At 35.6% G+C, this 24218-nt stretch overlaps 2 long non-coding RNA genes across 7 annotated transcripts; both read left to right on the top strand.

Annotated features, from left to right (window-relative positions):
• Positions 1-637: 637 nt before the first annotated feature.
• Positions 638-16009, top strand: LOC116250185 (uncharacterized). Of its 5 annotated transcripts, XR_007572902.1 has the most exons (9): positions 638-1081; positions 1165-1236; positions 2810-2967; positions 3234-3266; positions 3343-3485; positions 3691-3785; positions 3981-4128; positions 5181-5314; positions 6565-6919. It is a non-coding gene; the product is annotated as an uncharacterized LOC116250185 (long non-coding RNA). The 5 variants fall into 5 exon arrangements; XR_007572900.1 differs by lacking the exon at positions 6565-6919 and adding an exon at positions 15876-16009 and having other exon boundaries at positions 3234-3485; XR_007572901.1 differs by having other exon boundaries at positions 3234-3485; positions 3691-3768.
• LOC116251530 (uncharacterized) lies at positions 9008-12448 on the top strand. Of its 2 annotated transcripts, none has more exons than XR_007572903.1 (3): positions 9008-9039; positions 9127-9359; positions 9443-9626. It is a non-coding gene; the product is annotated as an uncharacterized LOC116251530 (long non-coding RNA). The 2 variants fall into 2 exon arrangements; XR_004171694.2 differs by lacking the exon at positions 9008-9039 and adding an exon at positions 12351-12448 and having other exon boundaries at positions 9069-9359; positions 9443-9514.
• Positions 16010-24218: the final 8209 nt, after the last annotated feature.

Genomic DNA, 24218 nt, shown 5'->3' with positions numbered 1-24218 from the left:
GCTGCTGCTTGGATTAGTAAAGGACACAGCGAATAAGGATGCCTTGATCTTAAATCTAATGTGGTTTGAGTTATTTTATTTATGAAGTTAGGGTTCTTTTAGGTAGATTCATGAAACACTATGTTGGGTCTGGTGTCTAATTGCCAAATAGCCCATTAAATCACAAGGTTGGATATCGGTGATAAATTTAAGATGGCATTATATGAAACCAATATTTACTCTAAGCAATTTGACAGTAAGCATGTAAATCAGCTAACGAATCAATATTATAAGTCATAATATGTGGATCACAGAAGGCAAATATTATAATATAGTATAATAATAACATTCAAATTACAGGATTGGGAAACAAATCCAAAATAAAACTTAAAAGTATGCCAGCTCGAAACTGTCAGTCTTTCTAACCCTCAAATTCTATGGAATTCGATTCTTATAAAGTCAAACACATATAAATTCAGAATATCAAATTTTATGTGTTTAATATCCTACTATCAACAAATGCTGTTAAGAACAGGCCGTCCGATTTAAAAATATCAGACGACTGGTTTATCCTTGAACCACCAACGTAGCGAAATAACCAATATATATATTGGGTAAGTGACCAACTATCGTGATTCTCGTTCTTTTTCTCCGAAGATGTCGTGATTCTCATTATTCTTCTCCCAAGATTTTAGGCTGTAACCAACATAGGACGATCTGACATGGTTTTATTTTATTGATGTTTTTCTTTAATCGCATCGGCTCCTAATGCTTTCGAACTGTGTGTTTTGCAGGTTTCCTCCTTTTCCATCGCTTATCCTTCCTTTCCGTGTTCGTTCTATGGGTTCCCTCGTTTACATGAGCGCCGAAGTTCAATTTCTTGAGGAGATTCAAGAACATAGGGTAGCAAGAACTAACAAAGGGCCCATCATCTCGCCTGGGGTTCTGATCTCGAGAGGACGTCAAGATCGAGAGTGTTCCACGGCAAGAATTAGGTCGGCAATGAGACACCGTGAGATCAACGCCTCTGCTTCAAGAGATGTCAATCCTTCAATTAGGAAAGATGTCTAAGCATTCGCTTTGGACGGAACGGGGTGGCCAGGTGATTTGATGTTTGTTGCTTGTGATTTGCGTCTATTTTACAATGTGACGTTGTCTTCTGATGTTGTTATGGTTGTGATACAGGTTAAAGTACACATTACCCGGAAGGACATGACCTACGAAGTGAGCTAGCACCTTGATTCGTTCCTAAATTGGGTAAGACATAGTTGATCGTCCAATAATTGATGTTGTTTGACATAGCTGCTTTATCCCCAAAAAAAATTCAGTTTCTTTGTGATTGACTCGATCAATGTTGTGCTGAGATGCTTGGAACATGATCATGTATCTTGATAATTTGCATCTGGTGAGAAGAAGGTAATGCCCTTAGGTTAAAAAACCAATGGTAACATACAACAGTTGTTATGGAAATAGCTTATAGATGTACTGCAATTCCATGTTCCTTAGGTTGAAAATCCATTGGTAAAACATATTAAAGGTGTTATCAGATTCCTCCCCGTGGTCCCAGAGCATCAAAGTTTGCTTCCTGATATTCTTAAATGTGGTTGCGGTACTTCAATTTTATTTTGCCTTGAGTTATGCAGTACTTGGTGTCATTTGTAGCATTTGGTTGCAATCAGCTAGTTGCTGTTGTTTGCAATGACCTCTCTTGTTATGGATGAGTTAAAAATGAGTCTCATTGTCATTGTGAAGGATACTTCTGCACATATTAAGGGTAATCACTTCCTGTGTTGTTGATGCTTTATTTTCTTCTTTGTCATGCTTACTTTGTTTATCAGTGGGCCCGATTCAATGCAGATGCCATTTGAGAGGGAAAACTCATATTTCTTTGCATTGAACTTGTTCAACTTGAAAAGGGCTCCTTTACTTCTCATTTCTTGTACATGCACAATCCAATGCCTCTATCAAAGAATCTTGGATAAGACAAGTCTGTTGTCTTGCTCTCTTATGATTAATGCATTTGCAGATATAGGTAATGTCAATCTTTGTGAAGTTAAAAGAGTCACAGTGCACTATGCATGTGATATCACAACTAAGTTTTTGTTTTCTGGACCTTGTTACCCATTGTAAAATATTTAAGGAAAAACTGAACGAATTATACTTGTTCTCATGCCACAATGATTTGGAATTAAATTTTATGAGAATGCAAAGAACTAGACTTTTTTTATCTATTCATGGGTTCTCGGTTTGGTAGTTCATGAAAACAAAGCTTTATTGTCAGATTCTGATTCCTTGATTCTGATTCCTTTATTACAGAAGAACTTATTTGTTTTCGATAATGTTGACATGCTATTTTTCACGCTTAACTCGTTAGACATATTGGCAAGCGAAATCCATCTTTGCCTAAAGTTTTCCATGTTAGTCTTTAGAAAATGACAATTATGGATGCTTTTCTTAGATGGAATGATATAAGCACCACTGGAAAAACAGCACATTTTTCAAATGACAGAAACCCATTTAGGGAGGGATGAAAGCCTTGTCTTCTGTGTGCATATGAAACTGCTTATATATGTATGTGTGTGGAAGGTTAGAGATGTTATTTAAGTGTAACACATTCCTTTTGTTGTGGCCATCTATATACGTTTTTGACAACATTAGCTATATAGACGGACCTATGTGATTGTCTGATTGATACAAGAGAAAGAAGACCATTTTTTGGAGTGTGGATAAAATTTTGTTATCCAGTAATCAAACCATTCATCTTGAAATCGTTATTCTCCACGTTGTTATGCTATTAAATTTCGTCTTTCATGTCCTTGATGTACATTAGGACTTGCTCTCAGACATTAATCAAATGGAAGCAGTCCTTCAAGATAACGAAGGTTGTGCTGAAAGGAGAGGAAGAACAGGACAGGACATGGCCATTTGTCAGGACCTTGAGATGGCCATTTTAAAACCATCAGTCATAGTTGCTTCAAATGCATTGTGGTAGGGAACCTCCTAGACATCAGCTTACAGGCTTACACTTCGCATATCTTCACTTTTCTATTCTTTGTAGAAAAGTTGATCTGCCCTTGCCAATATTTGCCTTCTACCTGGATTTATCCTTGCTCGTGATTGTTAAATCCACAAAATTGCTTTTCTTGTTCAGCTAGAAGAAAATATGTATATGCTTATGCATATGGTGTTTGATAGTTGTGGAATGCATCTCTTATTTTTTAAAGAAACCACTCATTCGGCTGATTTGACTTCAGGGATCATGAGCTGTTCATCAGCACCATTTAAGGGTGAGGTCAGCCTTTCTTCTCCTTTTAGCTGGTTTGAGGAAGGGAAGTGATGCTGTATTGTTGATAAACTCTTAAGGATGCTGATCAGCTAAGATTAGAAACATGTCATTGAGGTGCTGTACAGTGGGTCTTGGACCAGGTGGTGAGGAAGGAACCAATTGAAGCGAGAAGCTCATTTAAGGCAAGACACTTTGTGTTTTGAGTTGCATTTATAGTGAGGTACCTTACTGCTTGAGTTTGCATAAAAATGTGTTTTGAGTTGGGATACTTTTAGAGGGAGAGAGAGAGAGAGATAAGATTGGCGAATCTTGTACTTGAGCTGTCAAGGATGGGATTCAAATGGTCTCATTTTTTGTTGTGAAGAAGTTGCTGTCCGGTCTGCTTTACCAATCTCTCGTTCATAGTTGTCTAATGCGTGTGGCAGGCTTGTAAAGTTGTGGAGGGCTAAAGGTGTGCCAAAAACTGAATGAGAAGCAAACTACGGCACTTCCCATGGTGACAAGTAAGATGTCAAAGATGGTAGGGGATTCAATATTTTGTGGGTATTTGATTTTTGAAAGCATTTGTTTTGGTTCTTATCCTTATTTATCGATGGATGAAATCCAATGTTTTTGCTAGTCTTTAGAAAACAATCGCTGCATTTAATTGAGTTCTAGTCATTTGAATTTCTTGTTTAACTGACAGTAGTTTCATGTTTTATTTGCCTGTGCACAGGCTGTCTATCAAAATGCATGACAGATTAGTTTATTATCTGTTATGCTTTGAGTGGGAAGGCTTGGGATCTTATGCATCAGCACTGGGTATCGTTCTTAAGATATCTTGTGATTGACTTTTTAAACCCTTATTTGGCTGAAGCTGCAAGGTTCGTGGTCATTTAATTAGTTGTGCTGAAATTGCAAAGTTGTTATTCATTTCTTTAGTTGTTTTTCTGAAGCGGCCATTCTGTTAGTTTTCCTTAGGCTTAGGCAATTTGATTACTTTTTCTGTGGTTTTGAGATCAGACCTAGTATTAGTTAATTATTTTGTTAGTTCGAAATTCTGTATGTGAAGGTTTTGTGATTATTTCAAAATTCATGCAATCATTTCTATCTATTTTCATGTGTTCTTAAGTAAGGCAATTTGATTACTTTTTCTCTGCTTTTAGGATCAAAATAGTGTTGAAGTTAATTATTTTTTCAGTTCCAAAATTATGTTTATGAACATTTAATGATTATTTCAAAACTCGTGCAAGCATTTCTCATCTATTATTATATTCTCATAAACGTATACAAAAATTTGTCTTCGTGATCATCCAAAACTTTTATTTCCAAAAAAAAATTTTGAACTTGAATAAAAAATTAAACATTCCTTCAAGATTCTGTCATTGTTTTCAAATCTCTTGTAGAATTTTTGCACTATTCTGTAATATTTATTGAAAGCTTTTTAAAAGAAATATCAACGACTTTTTCAAAATTGATTTTTAAATTACTTTACAAAATAAGTTGACATTTACTGAGTAATTTTAAATTATTAGATAGTTCACAATTGTGAACTCATTTTTTGAGGATCATTCTCAAATATTTTTAAATTTTTCAGAAAACCGATTACTTTTGTGATTTAAATTGCTACACCTTTGGCTAAATTTGCAGTTATTATCATTTTGCAACCATTGTTTAGTAGTCAGGATTTCTTTATGAAACTTATACACAGATAATATAATGAAATTTCATAAACTTTTAAAACATCTTTATAAATGATTTTAAATTTGTTTACAAAATATGCTTAAGTTTACTCTAAGATTTTATATTGTCATCGGGTTTTTAACGGCGTCAACGAACCATTGTTACAAATAACTCATGTTGCTAACCACTGTTATCATCACAGTGGTGATTTTAAAGTCTCTCTCTTCTTATGCAAATGTTTTTTTATGTGCAGTTAATCCGATCCAGTTTTTTCTTGAGTAGATCCAAATTGAAAAACCCATAGAAGTATTTGCACCAAAAGATGTGGAGTATTTGGTGGACTATTGAAGTACAGTGACAACGAACCCATATTTCCTAAAAAGCTTGGTAAGATTCTTTCCTTGTTAGATATAGGATTTCTTCCTTACTTTGTAGCATAGTTAGAAATAACCTTTCGAAGCTTTGAACTGCATGGTTTTTCTCGGATATTATACGGCGAGGTTGAAAAATAACACAGAGAAAAATATGGAAAGAATACAAAATGTTTAGGTTCAGTACCACAGACATCCAAGACCTTAGGTATCAAACTGAGGTACATTCCTCAAAACATTTCGCATCATTTTTGTGCAATTGTATTATCACAATCGCGTTGCCGAATCGCAAGGGAAATTCTAGAATTGAAATAGGAAAAAACGTGGACTGCAACTTTTGATCAATAAATCAAATTAGAATGAGAAACTATTTAATATTAGGAAGCCCGACTATGAATAGAGAGTGCAAGTTCCTTGAGTGCGGAATTCAAAATAGTAAGTCAATTTTGAGTATAGTTTATTAAACATATCAATATGTTTAAACATGAACCTCCTCTAAAAATAAAAAAAAATGTGACTATATGAAAAGAAAATAGAATGAGATATAAAGAGAGGATCAGGCGCTTGAAGTGCACGCCTCATCGATGTGGGGCGTGTGCTTCAACAAAACTGGCCTATTTTACTAGTCGGGTAGGTGTGGTTATATTAAGGTATACCGGTGCAGAAAAGCACCGCTGTAGGTCTATAGCGGTGATGACCTATATCGGCGATGATGAGCACCGGTATAAGTAATCTATAGCGGCGAAGTCTCCCACCGCTATAAGTTGATACAACGACGAAAGAAACCACCGGTATAGACATATAACGGTGGTTTTTCCAAACATGTGGGCGCGTTTGTGTTGCTTCCAGTGCCGACAAAACATGCATTTTCATGCCTCAAGGGTTCAAAACCAATAAAGTTTTTCAGTAAGTAAGTAGAGCAACAACAATTGAGATTACTTCTAAGTTGAGATCATTTGCATCCAACTTTTTTATGTGGTTCGGTCAAATATTGGATTTATTAACATCCCTATTTAGGACAAGGTGTTGTAAACTCCTTCAAGTTGTAGATTTGTGGTATTGTAAATTTGAAATTGACTTGGGGTTGATAAAAATTTTTGTTTATTTCATAAGCTGGAATAGTTACTAAAGCTAAGTTTCTTTTGGGTTTCTTTTCCTTTCGTTTTTAGTTTTTTATATGGATATGTCTATGCTTGCATTCTCTTTCCTGTTTTATGGCTTCGCCAGAGCAGCCTAATTGGTGAATTTCATCACTCGGTTTTGCAGCCAATCTGTTTCTTGGAGCTATATATGAGTATTCATGTAGCCAATGGAGCCGCCAAGTGTTGCTATCAAGTATTTGTTTGGGAAGATTGAAGAGGTGCTTGGGCTAGGCTGCCATTGCTTGCCTTGGTTTTTTCCCAGTCATCCTGTTGGATTTCTACCATTGAGACATCACATGTCAAGTTTGAAAACCAATACAAAGTTTCCTATTTTTCTTCATCAGTTTACCTAGTCTATATCATCATTTAACAACAATGGTTATAGTGATAAACGTTCTGCCACTACTTTTCTTTTGCATCGATGTGGTTTATAATGCTTCAACGCTTTCATTTGTGAAAAAGTTGGAAAGTTTCATGTAAAAATGGACCATTTTCGTTGAAGTTTATTGTTGCAGGGAATTTGTTTGGTGTATTGATAGATGAGTAGAAGTGCTTGATGAACTTCTTTGTGCATATTTTCTCGTGATTGTCGGTGCATAAAGGGCTTATCAGGCAAAGGCCTGACAAGTGCCGCGCTTCGATCTGTGCTATGTTCCTCGTTTTCTTGAGAATGAGCCGATAACAACCGTCTATCATCATTGATTCCATACACTATGTTTCAATGAGCAACTCTTTTCATCATAGTAATTATCAATGGGCCACCTAGTAACCAGAAACTGAAAGTTTGTAGATCTTAGCAATTAGGACCTGGACAGTTTCTTTGTGTTATAGAAAGTTTGTGCACAAGATGTGTATGAGACTATCATCGGTTCAGATCTAAGTCTTTTGTTTGAGAAGCATTTTGCCAGGTGTAATTACTAGTAGGTGGTTAATTGTTTTGCCATTTGCATCTTTGGAGCATTCATGTTGAAATTTTCTCTCTCTCGCACCTTCTTGATTGAGAGGTGTCAAAGTTGATTTGTGGCCCTATTTGTATTTCTTGTTGTAGTATTGGCTCCAAGTAGGATTTTGGTGGTTAAAATCAGCAATCAAACAAGTGACAATAAATAAGAGAAATAAGTAGCAATAGAGGGACACGGTTGGAATAAATCAAAGAGGAAAAAGCAAAGTGTTTGTCTTTTTCAACGTGACATCTCATTTGTTTGTAAAAGATATATTATCGGGAAAAATAGAAAACCTAAACACATAATTATTTAAACCACATTATCAATAAGAATAAAATGTTTGAGATAGCCTTCATTCTTTTCAACTATTATTCTCAATATTTTGGGTGGACCAACAGAATATATTTCATCCTAGCGTCCATAGGAGAGCTGAAGCTCCCACAAAAATCATAGCATGTCATTTCTTACTCGAAACCACAATTGTTGTTAAGTTTTTGTCTTTCAAAATTATATCTTTCTTAAAAGTTTTTGCCTCGGTCCTACTTTTTTTTTTTATGAATTTTGGGTTCTTTCAATTATAATATTTAGGTACATTAATGAATCAATATGTCTTATAAATAGACATCAATCCTTATAAACAACAAGAAACTGTTCTGATTGCCAATAGTCTATTAAGTCACAAGGTTTGATATCACTGATATATCTCAAACTAGATTTGTAGACTTAAGATCCATATGACCCATTAATAATAATAATAACATTCCAATTACAGGATTGGCAAACAAATCCAAAACAAAACTAGACCAAGTGAAAAATATGATGAGCAGTTAAAAAGTAAGTCACCCGGACTCTTCTATTTTGCTGCCCTACCCGAGTCGCATCGAGTCGAGTGCGCACCAGACATGGGTGCAGCTCCAACTCACACCCGAGCCCAATTAGAATGTCATATTACTAAATTACTTATTGTTATGACATTTTCCTATGCAATACAATTATTCAAGTATGTTATATACATTAATAACTAAATTATAATAATAATATATACATGCTTATTCTGTTATATATATAATGAAGTAAAAAAAAAAAACTCTTGCCGTCCTGCTGCACATAAATTTTTTGGAATGTGCCATTCCGGCACCTGCATCCCGATGACATAGGTTAAAAATATGTCAGCTCGAAATTAATGGAAGACATTGTACCCTGTGTATGTATGCATGTCCCAAATTTTCTTTGACTCCTAGTCTTTCTAACCCTCAAATTCTATGGAATTTGATTCTTATAAAGTCAAACACATATAAATTCAGAACATCAAATTTTATGTGCCTTCATGGAACTTGCACTTATAAAGTAAGTTTTATAATGTTTTAATAGCTAATGGTATAAACTTTCTTGGTTTTAATATCTACTATCAACAAATGTCGCAGGCTGCAAACGTCCGCCCAAGAAAAGACACAAGTTTTGTTTATTATTTAAATGCTGTTAAGAACATGCCATCCGATTTAACAGTATCAGAAGGCTGGTTTATCGTTGAACCACCGAAGTAGCGACCAGCGAAACTACCAATACATATATTACGTAAGTGACCAGCCATCGTTATTCTCATTCTTTTTCTCCGAAGATATCGTGATTCTCATTATTTTTCTCCCAAGATTTACGTACGACGATCGGACATCGTTTTATTTTATTGATGTTTTTCTTTAATCGCATCGGCTCCTAATGCTTCCGAACTGTGTGTTTTGCAGGTTTCCTCCTTTTCCATCGCTTATCCTTCCTTCCCGTGTTCGCTCTATGGGTTCCCTCGTTTACAGGAGCGCGGAAGTTCAATTTCTTGAGGAGATTCAAAAACCTAGGGTAGCAAAGGGCACATCATGTCGCCTGGGGTTCTGATCTCGAGAGGACGTCAAGATCGAGAGTGTTCCACGGCAAGAATTAGGTCGGCATTGAGACATCGTTTTGGACGGAACGGGGTGGCCAGGTGATTTGATGTTTGTTGCTTGTGATTTGCGTCTATTTCACAATGTGACGTTGTCTTCTGATGTTGTTATGGTTGTGATACAGGTTAAAGTACACATTACCCGGAAGGACATGACCTACGAAGTGAGCTAGCACCTTGATTCGTTCCTAAATTGGGTAAGACATAGTTGATCGTCCAATAATTGATGTTGTTTGACATAGCTGCTTTATCCCCAAAAAAAATTCAGTTTCTTTGTGATTGACTCGATCAATGTTGTGCTGAGATGCTTGGAACATGATCATGTATCTTGATAATTTGCATCTGTTGAGAAGAAGGTAATGCCCTTAGGTTAAAAAACCAATGGTAACATACAACAGTTGTTATGGAAATAGCTTATAGAAGTACTGCAATTCCATGTTCCTTAGGTTGAAAATCCAATGGTAAAACATATTAAAGGTGTTATCAGATTCCTCCCCGTGGTCCCAGAGCATCAAAGTTTGCTTCCTGATATTCTTAAATGTGGTTGCGGTACTTCAATTTTATTTTGCCTTGAGTTATGCAGTACTTGGTGTCATTTGTAGCATTTGGTTGCAATCAGCTAGTTGCTGTTGTTTGCAATGACCTCTCTTGTTATGGATGAGTTAAAAATGAGTCTCATTGTCATTGTGAAGGATACTTCTGCACATATTAAGGGTAATCACTTCCTGTGTTGTTGATGCTTTATTTTCTTCTTTGTCATGCTTACTTTGTTTATCAGTGGGCCCGATTCAATGCAGATGCCATTTGAGAGGGAAAACTCATATTTCTTTGCATTGAACTTGTTCAACTTGAAAGGGCTCCTTTACTTCTCATTTCTTGTACATGCACAATCCAATGCCTCTATCAAAGAATCTTGGATAAGACAAGTCTGTTGTCTTGCTCTCTTATGATTAATGCATTTGCAGATATAGGTAATGTCAATCTTTGTGAAGTTAAAGAGTCACAGTGCACTATGCATGTGATATCACAACTAAGTTTTTGTTTTCTGGACCTTGTTACCCATTGTAAAATATTTAAGGAAAAACTGAACGAATTAAACTTGTTCTCATGCCACAAGGGTTTGGAATTAAATTTTATGAGAATGCAAAGCACTAGACATTTTTTTGTTTATTCATGGGTTCTCGGTTTGGTAGTTCATGAAAACAAAGCTTTATTGTCAGATTCTGATTCCTTTATTGCAGAAGAACTTATTTTGTTTTCGATAATGTTGACATGCTATTTTTCACAGTTAATCATGTAGACATGTTGGTTTCTGTGAGCCTCCTGGGATTTGCCCAAGATCTGTGGTGTTTATTTATTTTTATCTAGGAGACTACGATGGCTTGCTTTGGTTTCGGTGCATTTCATGAAATAGGTTCATATGGCCCTGGAATGTTAGTGATTGACAACCTTAGCAAGGCAAAATCTTCAAGAACATAGCTCTGTTGATAATGCTTCATAACTCTCTTGAAAATTTTGGCATTTAAAAACTTTTAGAAAATGTAGGTGAGCAGTAATAAATGATAAAAACTATATGTAGCTTAATAACAAAGGCTTTCACAGTTAGCATAATGAAATAAATGCATAAAAACATAGATGATGGAACAAAAAGTATATCTAGAATGTAGAAAGAACTAAATAAACAAAGAGTACTTGAGAGTATCAATGATGTTCCTGTGGGAAAATTGATAGGAATAAAGTACCGTGTAGTTTACCTGAATGATAAAGTCAAAGCGGAAGGGAACCATGGAACTGATTTGGGACCAGGATCTGTTTTCTATATAATTGCATTTACTACCAAGTTTTATGGAAAAGTTTGAATTTTAAAGATGATTCATAACTGCAGCATAGTTTTGATTAGGCCTGGGCATCCGGCTGGCCTGACACCCGAAAATCTACTACGGGCCCGGTCCGCTACCCGACATCCGAGCTCGGGCTCGGCCCGGTTAAAATAAAAATATTTTTAATGTACAATATTTTTTAAAATATAAAAAATAATACAAAAAAATAAATTGGCCGAATCAGGCCCCGCCGGGCCGACCCGGGCTGAACTTTTCGGGCCTGGGCTCGATGCCCAGGCTTAATTTTGATCCTAGGAGTTCTGTGTGTGTGTGTGTGAGAGAGAGAGAGAGAGAGAGAGAGAGAGAGAGAGAGAGGGAGAGAGGGAGAGAGAGAGTTTTGTTTTTGCATAACCTATTTGCTGAGCTGATTATTTTTGGGCCCAACACTTTGTAAAAGTTGGTAGGAAGCATTCTTGATCTCCTCTAAGGGAGATGTGTATTTCCTACATAGAGGACATGAACCCCTTCAACTATTTCAACCTGGCGTTGTCCAATAAGGGAGAGCTGGAGAGGACATGTTTTCCCTATTGTTAGGAGACAAACAAAGAATGAGATTATACAATTTTCATGTACCACTGATCCCAGAGAACAATCATCTTAGCTTATGTTCAGATTTGAATATTTTCAGTCAGAGCTCTGAACTTTTGTCTATCCTTTGTTCAATGGACATTTTTTGTCTAACCTCTGTCAAAATTTCAATAAATTTTCAGTTGTGTTATCAACAGGCACCGTGTAGTTCAATATCTAATTCATCTAACTGGTATCTCTGCACAGCAAATTGCCATTCTCAGATTGGCAAGCGAAATCCATCTTTGCCTAAAGTTTTCCATGTTAGCCTTTAGAAATGACAATTATGGATGCTTTTCTTAGATGAAATGATATAAGCACCACTGGAAAAAACAGAACATTTTTCAAATGACAGAAACCCATTTAGGCAGGGATGAAAGCCTTGTCTTCTGCCTTTGCCAATATTTGCCTTCTACCTGGATATATCCTTGCTGGTGACTGTTATTTAAATCCACAAAATTGCTTTTCTTATTCAGCTAGAAGAAAATATGTCTATGCTTATGCATATGGTCATTGGTGTTTGATAGTTGTGGAAGGCATCTCTTATTTTTTAAAGGAACCACTCATTCGGCTGATTTGACTTCAGGGATCATGGGCTGTTCTTCAGCACCATTTAAGGGTGAGGTCAGCCTTTCTTCTCCTTTTAGCTGGTTTGAGGAAGGGAAGTGATGCTGTATTGATGATAACTCTTAAAGAAGCTGATCAGCTAATATTAGAAACATGTCATTGAGGTGCTGTCCAGTGGGTCTTGGACCAGGTGGTGAGGAAGGAACCAATTGAAGCGAGAAGCTCATTTAAGGCAAGACACTTTCTTTTGTTTGTGTTCTTTCATCCAATTCTAGGATATCTATAGAGTGAAGTAAGACAATGTGTGGTCTGTGTCTGGATGCATGAAGGATATTTGACCTGTTGTAGGTGCTTGAAGAACCCCAACTTGGTGTTTGAGGAAGTCATGGGCAGAAACTTGATTCATAGACAAAAGCAGACGAGGTTTGAAGCTTGTCAAGCTAGGTATGGTGGTGATTTTTCTTCGTACTTGTTCATGTAGCTGCATTTATAGTGAGGTACCTTGCTGCTTGAGTTTGCATAAAAATTTGTTTTGAGTGGGATACTTTAAGAGGAGAGAAAGAGAGAGAGATAAGATTGGCGAATCTTGTACTTGAGCTGTCAAGGATGGGATTCAAGTGGTCTCATTTTTTGTTGTGAAGAAGTTGCTGTCCGGTCTGCTTTACCAATCTCTCGTTCATAGTTGTCTAATGCGTGTGGCAGGCTTGTAAAGTTGTGGAGGGCTAAAGGTGTGCCAAAAACTGAATGAGAAGCAAACTACGGCACTTCCATGGTGACAAGTAAGATGTCAAAGATGGGTAGGGGATTCAATATTTGTGGGTATTTGATTTTTGAAAGCATTTGTTTGGTTCTTATCCTTATTTATCGATGGATGAAATCCAATGTTTTTGCTAGTCTTTAGAAAACAATCGCTGCATTTAATTGAGTTCTAGTCATTGAATTTGTTTAACTGACAGTAGTTTCATGTTTTATTTGCCTGTGCACAGGCTGTCTATCAAAAGCATGACAGATTAGTTTATTATCTGTTATGCTTTGAGTGGGAAGGCTTGGGATCTTATGCATCAGCACTGGGTATCGTTCTTAAGATATCTTGTGATTGACTTTTTAAAACCCTTATTTGGCTGAAGCTGCAAGGTTCGTGGTCATTTAATTAGTTGTGCTGAAATTGCAAAGTTGTTATTCATTTCTTTAGTTGTTTTTCTGAAGCGGCCATTCTGTTAGTTTTCCTTAGGCTTTAGGCAATTTGATTACTTTTCTGTGGTTTTGAGATCAGACCTAGTATTAGTTAATTATTTTGTTAGTTCGAAATTCTGTATGTGAAGGTTTTGTGATTATTTCAAAATTCATGCAATCATTTCTATCTATTTTCATGTGTTCTTAAGTAAGGCAATTTGATTACTTTTTCTCTGCTTTTAGGATCAAAATAGTGTTGAAGTTAATTATTTTTTCAGTTCCAAAATTATGTTTATGAACATTTAATGATTATTTCAAAACTCGTGCAAGCATTTCTCATCTATTATTATATTCTCATAAACGTATACAAAAATTTGTCTTCGTGATCATCCAAAACTTTTATTTCCAAAAAAAAATTTTGAACTTGAATAAAAAATTAAACATTCCTTCAAGATTCTGTCATTGTTTTCAAATCTCTTGTAGAATTTTTGCACTATTCTGTAATATTTATTGAAAGCTTTTTAAAAGAAATATCAACGACTTTTTCAAAATTGATTTTTAAATTACTTTACAAAATAAGTTGACATTTACTGAGTAATTTTAAATTATTAGATAGTTCACAATTGTGAACTCATTTTTTGAGGATCATTCTCAAATATTTTTAAATTTTTCAGAAAACCGATTACTTTTGTGATTTAAATTGCTACACCTTTGGCTAAATTTGCAGTTATTATCATTTTGCAACCATTGTTTAGTAGTCAGGATTTCTTTATGAAACTTATACACAGATAATATAATGAAATTTCATAAACTTTTAAAACATCTTTATAAATGATTTTAAATTTGTTTACAAATATGGCTTAAGTTTACTCTAGATTTTATATTGTCATCGGGTTTTTAACGGCGTCAACGAACCATTGTTACAAATAACTCATGTTGCTAACCACTGTTATCATCACATGGTGATTTTAAGTCTCTCTCTTCTTATGCAAATGTTTTTTTTATGTGCAGTTAATCCGATCCAGTTTTTTCTTGAGTAGATCAAATTGAAAAACCCATAGAAGTATTTGACAAAAGATGTGGAGTATTTGGTGGACTATTGAAGTACAGTGACAACGAACCCATATTCCTAAAAAAGCTTGTAAGATTCTTTCCTGTTAGATATAGGATTTCTTCCTTACTTTGTAGCATAGTTAGAAATAACCTTTCGAAGCTTTGAACTGCATGGTTTTTCTCGATATTATACGGCGAGGTTGAAAAATAACACAGAGAAAAATATGGAAAGAATACAAATGTTTAGGTTCAGTACACAACATCCAAGACCTTAGGTATCAAACTGAGGTACATTCCTCAAAACATTTCGGCATCATTTTTGTGCAATTGTATTATCACAATCGCGTTGCCGAATCGCAAGGGAATTCTAGGAATTGAAATAGGAAAAAACGTGGACTGCAACTTTTGATAATAAATCAAATTAGAATGAGAAACTATTTAATATTAGGAAGCCCGACTATGAATAGAGAGTGCAAGTTCCTTGAGTGCGGAATTAAAATAGTAAGTCAATTTTGAGTATAGTTTATTAAACATATCAATATGTTTTAAACATGAAACCTCCTCTAAAAATAAAAAAAATGTGACTATATGAAAAGAAAATAGAATGAGATATAAAGAGAGGATCAGGCGCTGAAGTGCCGCCTCATCGATGTGGGGCGTGTGCTTCAACAAAAACTGGCCTATTTTACTAGTCGGTAGGTGTGGTTATATTAGGGTATACCGGTGCAGAAAGCACCGCTGTAGGTATATAGCGGTGATGACCTATATCGGCGATGATGAGCACCGGTATAAGTAATCTATAGCGGCAAGTCTACCACCGCTATAAGTTGATACAACGACGAAAGAAACCACCGGTATAGACATATAACGGTGGTTTTTCCAAACATGTGGGCGCGTTTGTTTGCTTCCAGTGCCGACAAAACATGCATTTCATGCCTCAAGGGTTCAAAACCAATAAAGTTTTTCAGTAGTAAGTAGAGCAACAACAATTGAGATACTTCTAAGTTGAGATCATTTGCATCCAACTTTTTTATTGGTTCGGTCAAATATGGATTTATTAACATCCTATTTAGGACAAGGTGTTGTAAACTCCTTCAAGTTGTAGATTTGTGGTATTGTAAATTTGAAATTGACTTGGGTTGATAAAATTTTTGTTTATTTCATAAGCTGGAATAGTTACTAAAGCTAAGTTTCTTTGGTTTCTTTTCTTTCGTTTTTAGTTTTTTATATGGATATGGTCTATGCTTGCATTCTCTTTCCTGTTTTATGGCTTCGCCAGAGCAGCCTAATTGGTGAATTTCATCACTCGGTTTTGCAGCCAATCTGTTTCTTGGAGCTATATATGAGTATTCATGTAGCCAATGGAGCCGCCAAGTGTTGCTATCAAGTATTTGTTTGGGAAGATTGAAGAGGTGCTTGGGCTAGGCTGCCATTGCTTGCCTTGGTTTTTTCCCAGTCATCCTGTTGGATTCTACCATTGAGACATCACATGTCAAGTTTGAAAACCAATACAAAGTTTCCTATTTTTCTTCATCAGTTTACCTAGTCTATATCATCATTTAACAACAATGGTTATAGTGATAAACGTTCTGCCACTACTTTTCTTTTGCATCGATGTGGTTTATAATGCTTCAACGCTTTCATTTGTGAAAAAGTTGGAAAGTTTCATGTAAAAATGGACCATTTTCGTTGAAGTTTATTGTTGCAGGGAATTTGTTTGGTGTATTGATAGATGAGTAGAAGTGCTTGATGAACTTCTTTGTGCATATTTTCTCGTGATTGTCGGTGCATAAAGGGCTTATCAGGCAAAGGCCTGACAAGTGCCGCGCTTCGATCTGTGCTATGTTCCTCGTTTTCTTGAGAATGAGCCGATAACAACCGTCTATCATCATTGATTCCATACACTATGTTTCAATGAGCAACTCTTTTCATCATAGTAATTATCAATGGGCCACCTAGTAACCAGAAACTGAAAGTTTGTAGATCTTAGCAATTAGGACCTGGACAGTTTCTTTGTGTTATAGAAAGTTTGTGCACAAGATGTGTATGAGACTATCATCGGTTCAGATCTAAGTCTTTTGTTTGAGAAGCATTTTGCCAGGTGTAATTACTAGTAGGTGGTTAATTGTTTTGCCATTTGCATCTTTGGAGCATTCATGTTGAAATTTTCTCTCTCTCGCACCTTCTTGATTGAGAGGTGTCAAAGTTGATTTGTGGCCCTATTTGTATTTCTTGTTGTAGTATTGGCTCCAAGTAGGATTTTGGTGGTTAAAATCAGCAATCAAACAAGTGACAATAAATAAGAGAAATAAGTAGCAATAGAGGGACACGGTTGGAATAAATCAAAGAGGAAAAAGCAAAGTGTTTGTCTTTTTCAACGTGACATCTCATTTGTTTGTAAAAGATATATTATCGGGAAAAATAGAAAACCTAAACACATAATTATTTAAACCACATTATCAATAAGAATAAAATGTTTGAGATAGCCTTCATTCTTTTCAACTATTATTCTCAATATTTTGGGTGGACCAACAGAATATATTTCATCCTAGCGTCCATAGGAGAGCTGAAGCTCCCACAAAAATCATAGCATGTCATTTCTTACTCGAAACCACAATTGTTGTTAAGTTTTTGTCTTTCAAAAATTATATCTTTCTTAAAAGTTTTTGCCTCGGTCCTACTTTTTTTTTTTATGAATTTTTGGGTTCTTTCAATTATAATATTTAGGTAGATTAATGAATCAATATGTCTTATAAATAGACATCAATCCTTATAAACAACAAGAAACTGTTCTGATTGCCAATAGTCTATTAAGTCACAAGGTTTGATATCACTGATATATCTCAAACTAGATTTGTAGACTTAAGATCCATATGACCCATTAATAATAATAATAACATTCCAATTACAGGATTGGCAAACAAATCCAAAACAAAACTAGACCAAGTGAAAAATATGATGAGCAGTTAAAAAGTAAGTCACCCGGACTCTTCTATTTTGCTGCCTACCCGAGTCGCATCGAGTCGAGTGCGCACCAGACATGGGTGCAGCTCCAACTCACACCCGAGCCCAATTAGAATGTCATATTACTAAATTACTTATTGTTATGACATTTTCCTATGCAATACAATTATTCAAGTATGTTATATACATTAATAACTAAATTATAATAATAATATATACATGCTTATTCTGTTATATATATAATGAAGTAAAAAAAAAAAACTCTTGCCGTCCTGCTGCACATAAATTTTTTGGAATGTGCCATTCCGGCACCTGCATCCCGATGACATAGGTTAAAAATATGTCAGCTCGAAATTAATGGAAGACATTGTACCCTGTGTATGTATGCATGTCCCAAATTTTCTTTGACTCCTAGTCTTTCTAACCCTCAAATTCTATGGAATTTGATTCTTATAAAGTCAAACACATATAAATTCAGAACATCAAATTTTATGTGCCTTCATGGAACTTGCACTTATAAAGTAAGTTTTATAATGTTTTAATAGCTAATGGTATAAACTTTCTTGGTTTTAATATCTACTATCAACAAATGTCGCAGGCTGCAAACGTCCGCCCAAGAAAAGACACAAGTTTTGTTTATTATTTAAATGCTGTTAAGAACATGCCATCCGATTTAACAGTATCAGAAGGCTGGTTTATCGTTGAACCACCGAAGTAGCGACCAGCGAAACTACCAATACATATATTACGTAAGTGACCAGCCATCGTTATTCTCATTCTTTTTCTCCGAAGATATCGTGATTCTCATTATTTTTCTCCCAAGATTTACGTACGACGATCGGACATCGTTTTATTTTATTGATGTTTTTCTTTAATCGCATCGGCTCCTAATGCTTCCGAACTGTGTGTTTTGCAGGTTTCCTCCTTTTCCATCGCTTATCCTTCCTTCCCGTGTTCGCTCTATGGGTTCCCTCGTTTACAGGAGCGCGAAGTTCAATTTCTTGAGGAGATTCAAAAACTAGGGTAGCAAAGGGCACATCATGTCGCCTGGGGTTCTGATCTCGAGAGGACGTCAAGATCGAGAGTGTTCCACGGCAAGAATTAGGTCGGCATTGAGACATCGTTTTGGACGGAACGGGGTGGCCAGGTGATTTGATGTTTGTTGCTTGTGATTTGCGTCTATTTCACAATGTGACGTTGTCTTCTGATGTTGTTATGGTTGTGATACAGGTTAAAGTACACATTACCCGGAAGGACATGACCTACGAAGTGAGCTAGCACCTTGATTCGTTCCTAAATTGGGTAAGACATAGTTGATCGTCCAATAATTGATGTTGTTTGACATAGCTGCTTTATCCCCAAAAAAAATTCAGTGTCTTTGTGATTGACTCGATCAATGTTGTGCTGAGATGCTTGGAACATGATCATGTATCTTGATAATTTGCATCTGTTGAGAAGAAGGTAATGCCCTTAGGTTAAAAAACCAATGGTAACATACAACAGTTGTTATGGAAATAGCTTATAGAAGTACTGCAATTCCATGTTCCTTAGGTTGAAAATCCAATGGTAAAACATATTAAAGGTGTTATCAGATTCCTCCCCGTGGTCCCAGAGCATCAAAGTTTGCTTCCTGATATTCTTAAATGTGGTTGCGGTACTTCAATTTTATTTTGCCTTGAGTTATGCAGTACTTGGTGTCATTTGTAGCATTTGGTTGCAATCAGCTAGTTGCTGTTGTTTGCAATGACCTCTCTTGTTATGGATGAGTTAAAAATGAGTCTCATTGTCATTGTGAAGGATACTTCTGCACATATTAAGGGTAATCACTTCCTGTGTTGTTGATGCTTTATTTTCTTCTTTGTCATGCTACTTTGTTTATCAGTGGGCCCGATTCAATGCAGATGCCATTTGAGAGGGAAAACTCATATTTCTTTGCATTGAACTTGTTCAACTTGAAAAGGGCTCCTTTTCTCATTTCTTGTACCACAATCCAATGCCTCTATCAAAGAATCTTGGATAAGACAAGTCTGTTGTCTTGCTCTCTTATGATTAATGCATTTGCAGATATAGGTAATGTCAATCTTTGTGAAGTTAAAAGAGTCACAGTGCACTATGCATGTGATATCACAACTAAGTTTTTGTTTTCTGGACCTTGTTACCCATTGTAAAATATTTAAGGAAAAACTGAACGAATTAAACTTGTTCTCATGCCACAATGGTTTGGAATTAAATTTTATGAGAATGCAAAGCACTAGACATTTTTTTGTTTATTCATGGGTTCTCGGTTTGGTAGTTCATGAAAACAAAGCTTTATTGTCAGATTCTGATTCCTTGATTGCAGAAGAACTTCTTTTGTTTCGATAATGTTGACATGCTATTTTTCACAGTTAATCCTGTAGACATGTTGGTTCTGTGAGCCTCCTGGGATTTGCCCAAGTTCTGTGGTGTTTATTTATTTTTATCTAGGAGACTACGATGGCTTGCTTTGGTTTCGGTGCATTTCATGAAATAGGTTCATATGGCCCTGGAGTGTTAGTGATTGACAACCTTAGCAAGGCAAAATCTTGAAGAACATAGTTCTGTTGATAATGCTTCATATATCTCTTGAAAACTTTGGCATTTAAAAACTTTTAGAAAGTGTAGGTGAGCAGTAATAAATGATAAAAACTATATGTAGCTTAATAACAAAGGCTTTCACAATTAGCGTAATGAAATAAATGCATAAAAACATAGATGATGGAACAAAAAGTATATCTAGAATGTAGAAAGAACTAAATAAACAAAGAGTACTTGAGAGTATCAATGATGTTCCTGTGGGAAAATTGATAGGAATAAATACCGTGTAGTTTACCTGAATGAGAAAGTCAAAGCGGAAGGGAACCATGGAACTGATTTGGGACCAGGATCTGTTTTCTATATAATTGCATTTACTACCAAGTTTTATGAAAAGTTTGAATTTTAAAGATGATTCTAACTGCAGCATGATTTTGATTAGGCTTGGGCATCCGGCTGGCCTGACACCCGAAAATCTACTACGGGCCCGGTCCGATACCCGACATCCGAGCTCGGGCCCGGCCCGGTTAAAATAAAAATATTTTTTTAATGTACAATATTTTTTAAATATAAAAAATAATACAAAAAAATAAATTGGGCTGAATCAGGCCCCCGGGCCGACCCGGGCTGAACTTTTCGGGCCTGGGCTCGATGCCCAGGCTTAATTTTGATCCTATGAGTTTGTGTGTGTGTGTGTGAGAGAGAGAGAGAGAGAGAGAGAGAGAGAGAGAGAGAGAGAGAGTTATGTTTTTGCATAACCTATTTGCTGAGCTGATTATTTTTGGGCCAACACTTTGTAAAAGTTGGTAGGAAGCATTCTTGATCTCCTCTAAGGGAGATGTGTATCTTCCTACATGAAGGACATGAACCCCTTCAACTATTTCAACCTGGCGTTGTCCAATAAGGGAGAGCTGGAGAGGACATGTTTTCCCTATTGTTAGGAGACAAACAAAGAATGATTATACAATTTTCATGTACCACTGATCCAGAGAACAATCATCTTAGCTTATGTTCAGATTTGAATATTTTCAGTAAGAGCTCTGAACTTTTGTCTATCCTTTGATCAATGGACATTTTTTGTCTAACCTCTGTCAAAATTTTAATAAATTTTCAGTTGTGTTATCAACAGCAGCCACGTGTAGTTCAATATCTAATTCATCTAACTGGTATCTCTGCACAGCAAATTGCCATTCTCAGATTGGCAAGCGAAATCCATCTTTGCCTAAAGTTTTCCATGTTAGCCTTTAGAAATGACAATTATAGATGCTTTTCTTAGATGAAATGATATAAGCACCACTGGCACATTTTTCAAATGACAGAAACCCATTTAGGCAGGGATGAAAGCCTTGTCTTCTGCCTTTGCCAATATTTGCCTTCTACCTGGATATATCCTTGCTGGTGTCTGTTATTTAAATCCACAAAATTGCTTTTCTTATTCAGCTAGAAGAAAATATGTCTATGCTTATGCATATGGTCATTGGTGTTTGATAGTTGTGGAAGGCATCTCTTATTTTTTAAAGAAACCACTCATTCGGCTGATTTGACTTCAGGGATCATGGGCTGTTCATCAGCACATTTAAGGGTGAGGTCAGCCTTTCTTCTCCTTTTAGCTGGTTTGAGGAAGGGAAGTGATGCTGTATTGATGATAAACTCTTAAAGAAGCTGATCAGCTAATATTAGAAACATGTCATTGAGGTGCTGTCCAGTGGGTCTTGGACCAGGTGGTGAGGAAGGAACCAATTGAAGCGAGAAGCTCATTTAAGGCAAGACACTTTCTTTTGTTTTGTGTTCTTTCATCCAATTCTAGGATAACTATAGAGTGAAGTAAGACAATGTGTGGTCTGTGTCTGGATGCATGAAGGATATTTGACCTGTTGTAGGTGCTTGAAGAACCCCAACTTGGTGTTGAGGAAGTTCATGGGCAGAAACTGATTCATAGACAAAAGCAGACCAGGTTTGAAACTTGTCAGCTAGGTATGGTGGTGATTTTTCTCGTACTTGTTCATGTAGCTGCATTTATAGTGAGGTACCTTGCTGCTTGAGTTTGCATAAAAATTTGTTTTGAGTTGGGATACTTTAAGAGAGAGAGAGAGAGATAAGATTGGTGAATCTTGTACTTGAGCTGTCGAGGATGGGATTCAAGTGGTCTCATTTTTTGTTGTGAAGAAGTTGCTGTCCGGTCTGCTTTACCAATCTCTCTTTCATAGTTGTCTAATGCGTGTGGCAGGCTTGTAAAGTTGTGGAGGGCTAAAGGTGTTCCAAAAACTGAATGAGAAGCAAACTACAGCACTTCCCGTGGTGACATGTCAGAGGCAAAGATGGTAGGGATTCAATATTTTGCGGGTATTTGATTTTCGAAAGCATTTGTTTTGGTTCTTATCCTTATTTATGATGGATGAAATCCAATGTTTTTGCTAGTCTTTAGAAAACAATCGCTGCATTTAATTGAGTTCTAGTCATTTGAATTTCTTGTTAACTGACAGTAGTTTCATGTTTTATTTGCTGTGCACAGGCTGTCTATCAAAATGCATGACAGATTAGTTTATTATCTGTTATGCTTTGAGTGGGAAGGCTTGGGATCTTATGCATCAGCACTGGGTATCGTTCTTAAGATATCTTGTGATTGACTTTTAAACCCTTATTTGGCTGAAGCTGCAAGGTTCGTGGTCATTTAATTAGTTGTGCTGAAATTGCAAAGTTGTTATTCATTTCTTTAGTTGTTTTTTCTGAAGCGGCCATTCTGTTAGTTTTCCTTAGGCTTAGGCAATTTGATTACTTTTCTGTGGTTTTGAGATCAGACCTAGTATTAGTTAATTATTTTGTTAGTCGAAATTCTGTATGGAAGGTTTTGTGATTATTTCAAAATTCATGCAATCATTTCTATCTATTTTCATGTGTTCTTAAGTAAGGCAATTTGATTACTTTTTCTCTGCTTTAGGATCAAAATAGTGTTGAAGTTAATTATTTTTTTCAGTTCCAAAATTATGTTTATGAACATTTAATGATTATTTCAAAACTCGTGCAAGCATTTCTCATCTATTATTATATTCTCATAAACGTATACAAAAATTTGTCTTCGTGATCATCCAAAACTTTTATTTCCAAAAAAAAATTTTGAACTTGAATAAAAAATTAAACATTCCTTCAAGATTCTGTCATTGTTTTCAAATCTCTTGTAGAATTTTTGCACTATTCTGTAATATTTATTGAAAGCTTTTTAAAAGAATATCAACGACTTTTTCAAAATTGATTTTTAAATTACTTTACAAAATAAGTTGACATTTTACTGAGTAATTTTAAATTATTAGATAGTTCACAATTGTGAACTCATTTTTTGAGGATCATTCTCAATATTTTTAAATTTTTCAGAAAACCGATTACTTTTTGTGATTTAAATTGCTACACCTTTGGCTAAATTTGCAGTTATTATCATTTTGCAACCATTGTTTAGTAGTCAGGATTTCTTTATGAAACTTATACACAGATAATATAATGAAATTTCATAAACTTTTAAACATCTTTATAAATGATTTAAATTTGTTACAAAATATGCTTAAGTTTACTCTAAGATTTTATATTGTCATCGGGTTTTTAACGGCGTCAACGAACCATTGTTACAAATAACTCATGTTGCTAACCACTGTTATCATCACAGTGGTGATTTTAAAGTCTCTCTCTTCTTATGCAAATGTTTTTTTATGTGCAGTTAATCCGATCCAGTTTTTTCTTGAGTAGATCCAAAATTGAAAAACCCATAGAAGTATTTGCACCAAAAGATGTGGAGTATTTGGTGGACTATTGAAGTACAGTGACAACGAACCCATATTTCCTAAAAAGCTTGGTAAGATTCTTTCCTTGTTAGATATAGGATTCTTCCTTACTTTGTAGCATAGTTAGAAATAACCTTTCGAAGCTTTGAACTGCATGGTTTTTCTCGGATATTATACGGCGAGGTTGAAAATAACACAGAGAAAAATATGGAAAGAACAAAATGTTTTAGGTTCAGTACCACAGACATCCAAGACTTAGGTATCAACTGAGGTACATTCTCAAAACATTTCGCATCATTTTTGTGCAATTGTATTATCACAATCGCGTTGCCGAATCGCAAGGGAAATTCTAGAATTGAAATAGGAAAAAACGT

Source organism: Nymphaea colorata, chromosome 3 (assembly GCF_008831285.2).
Source record: "Nymphaea colorata isolate Beijing-Zhang1983 chromosome 3, ASM883128v2, whole genome shotgun sequence".
In the NCBI taxonomy this organism is placed as follows: Eukaryota; Viridiplantae; Streptophyta; class Magnoliopsida; order Nymphaeales; family Nymphaeaceae; genus Nymphaea; species Nymphaea colorata.
This window is presented reverse-complemented; position numbering and strand designations above follow the sequence as displayed.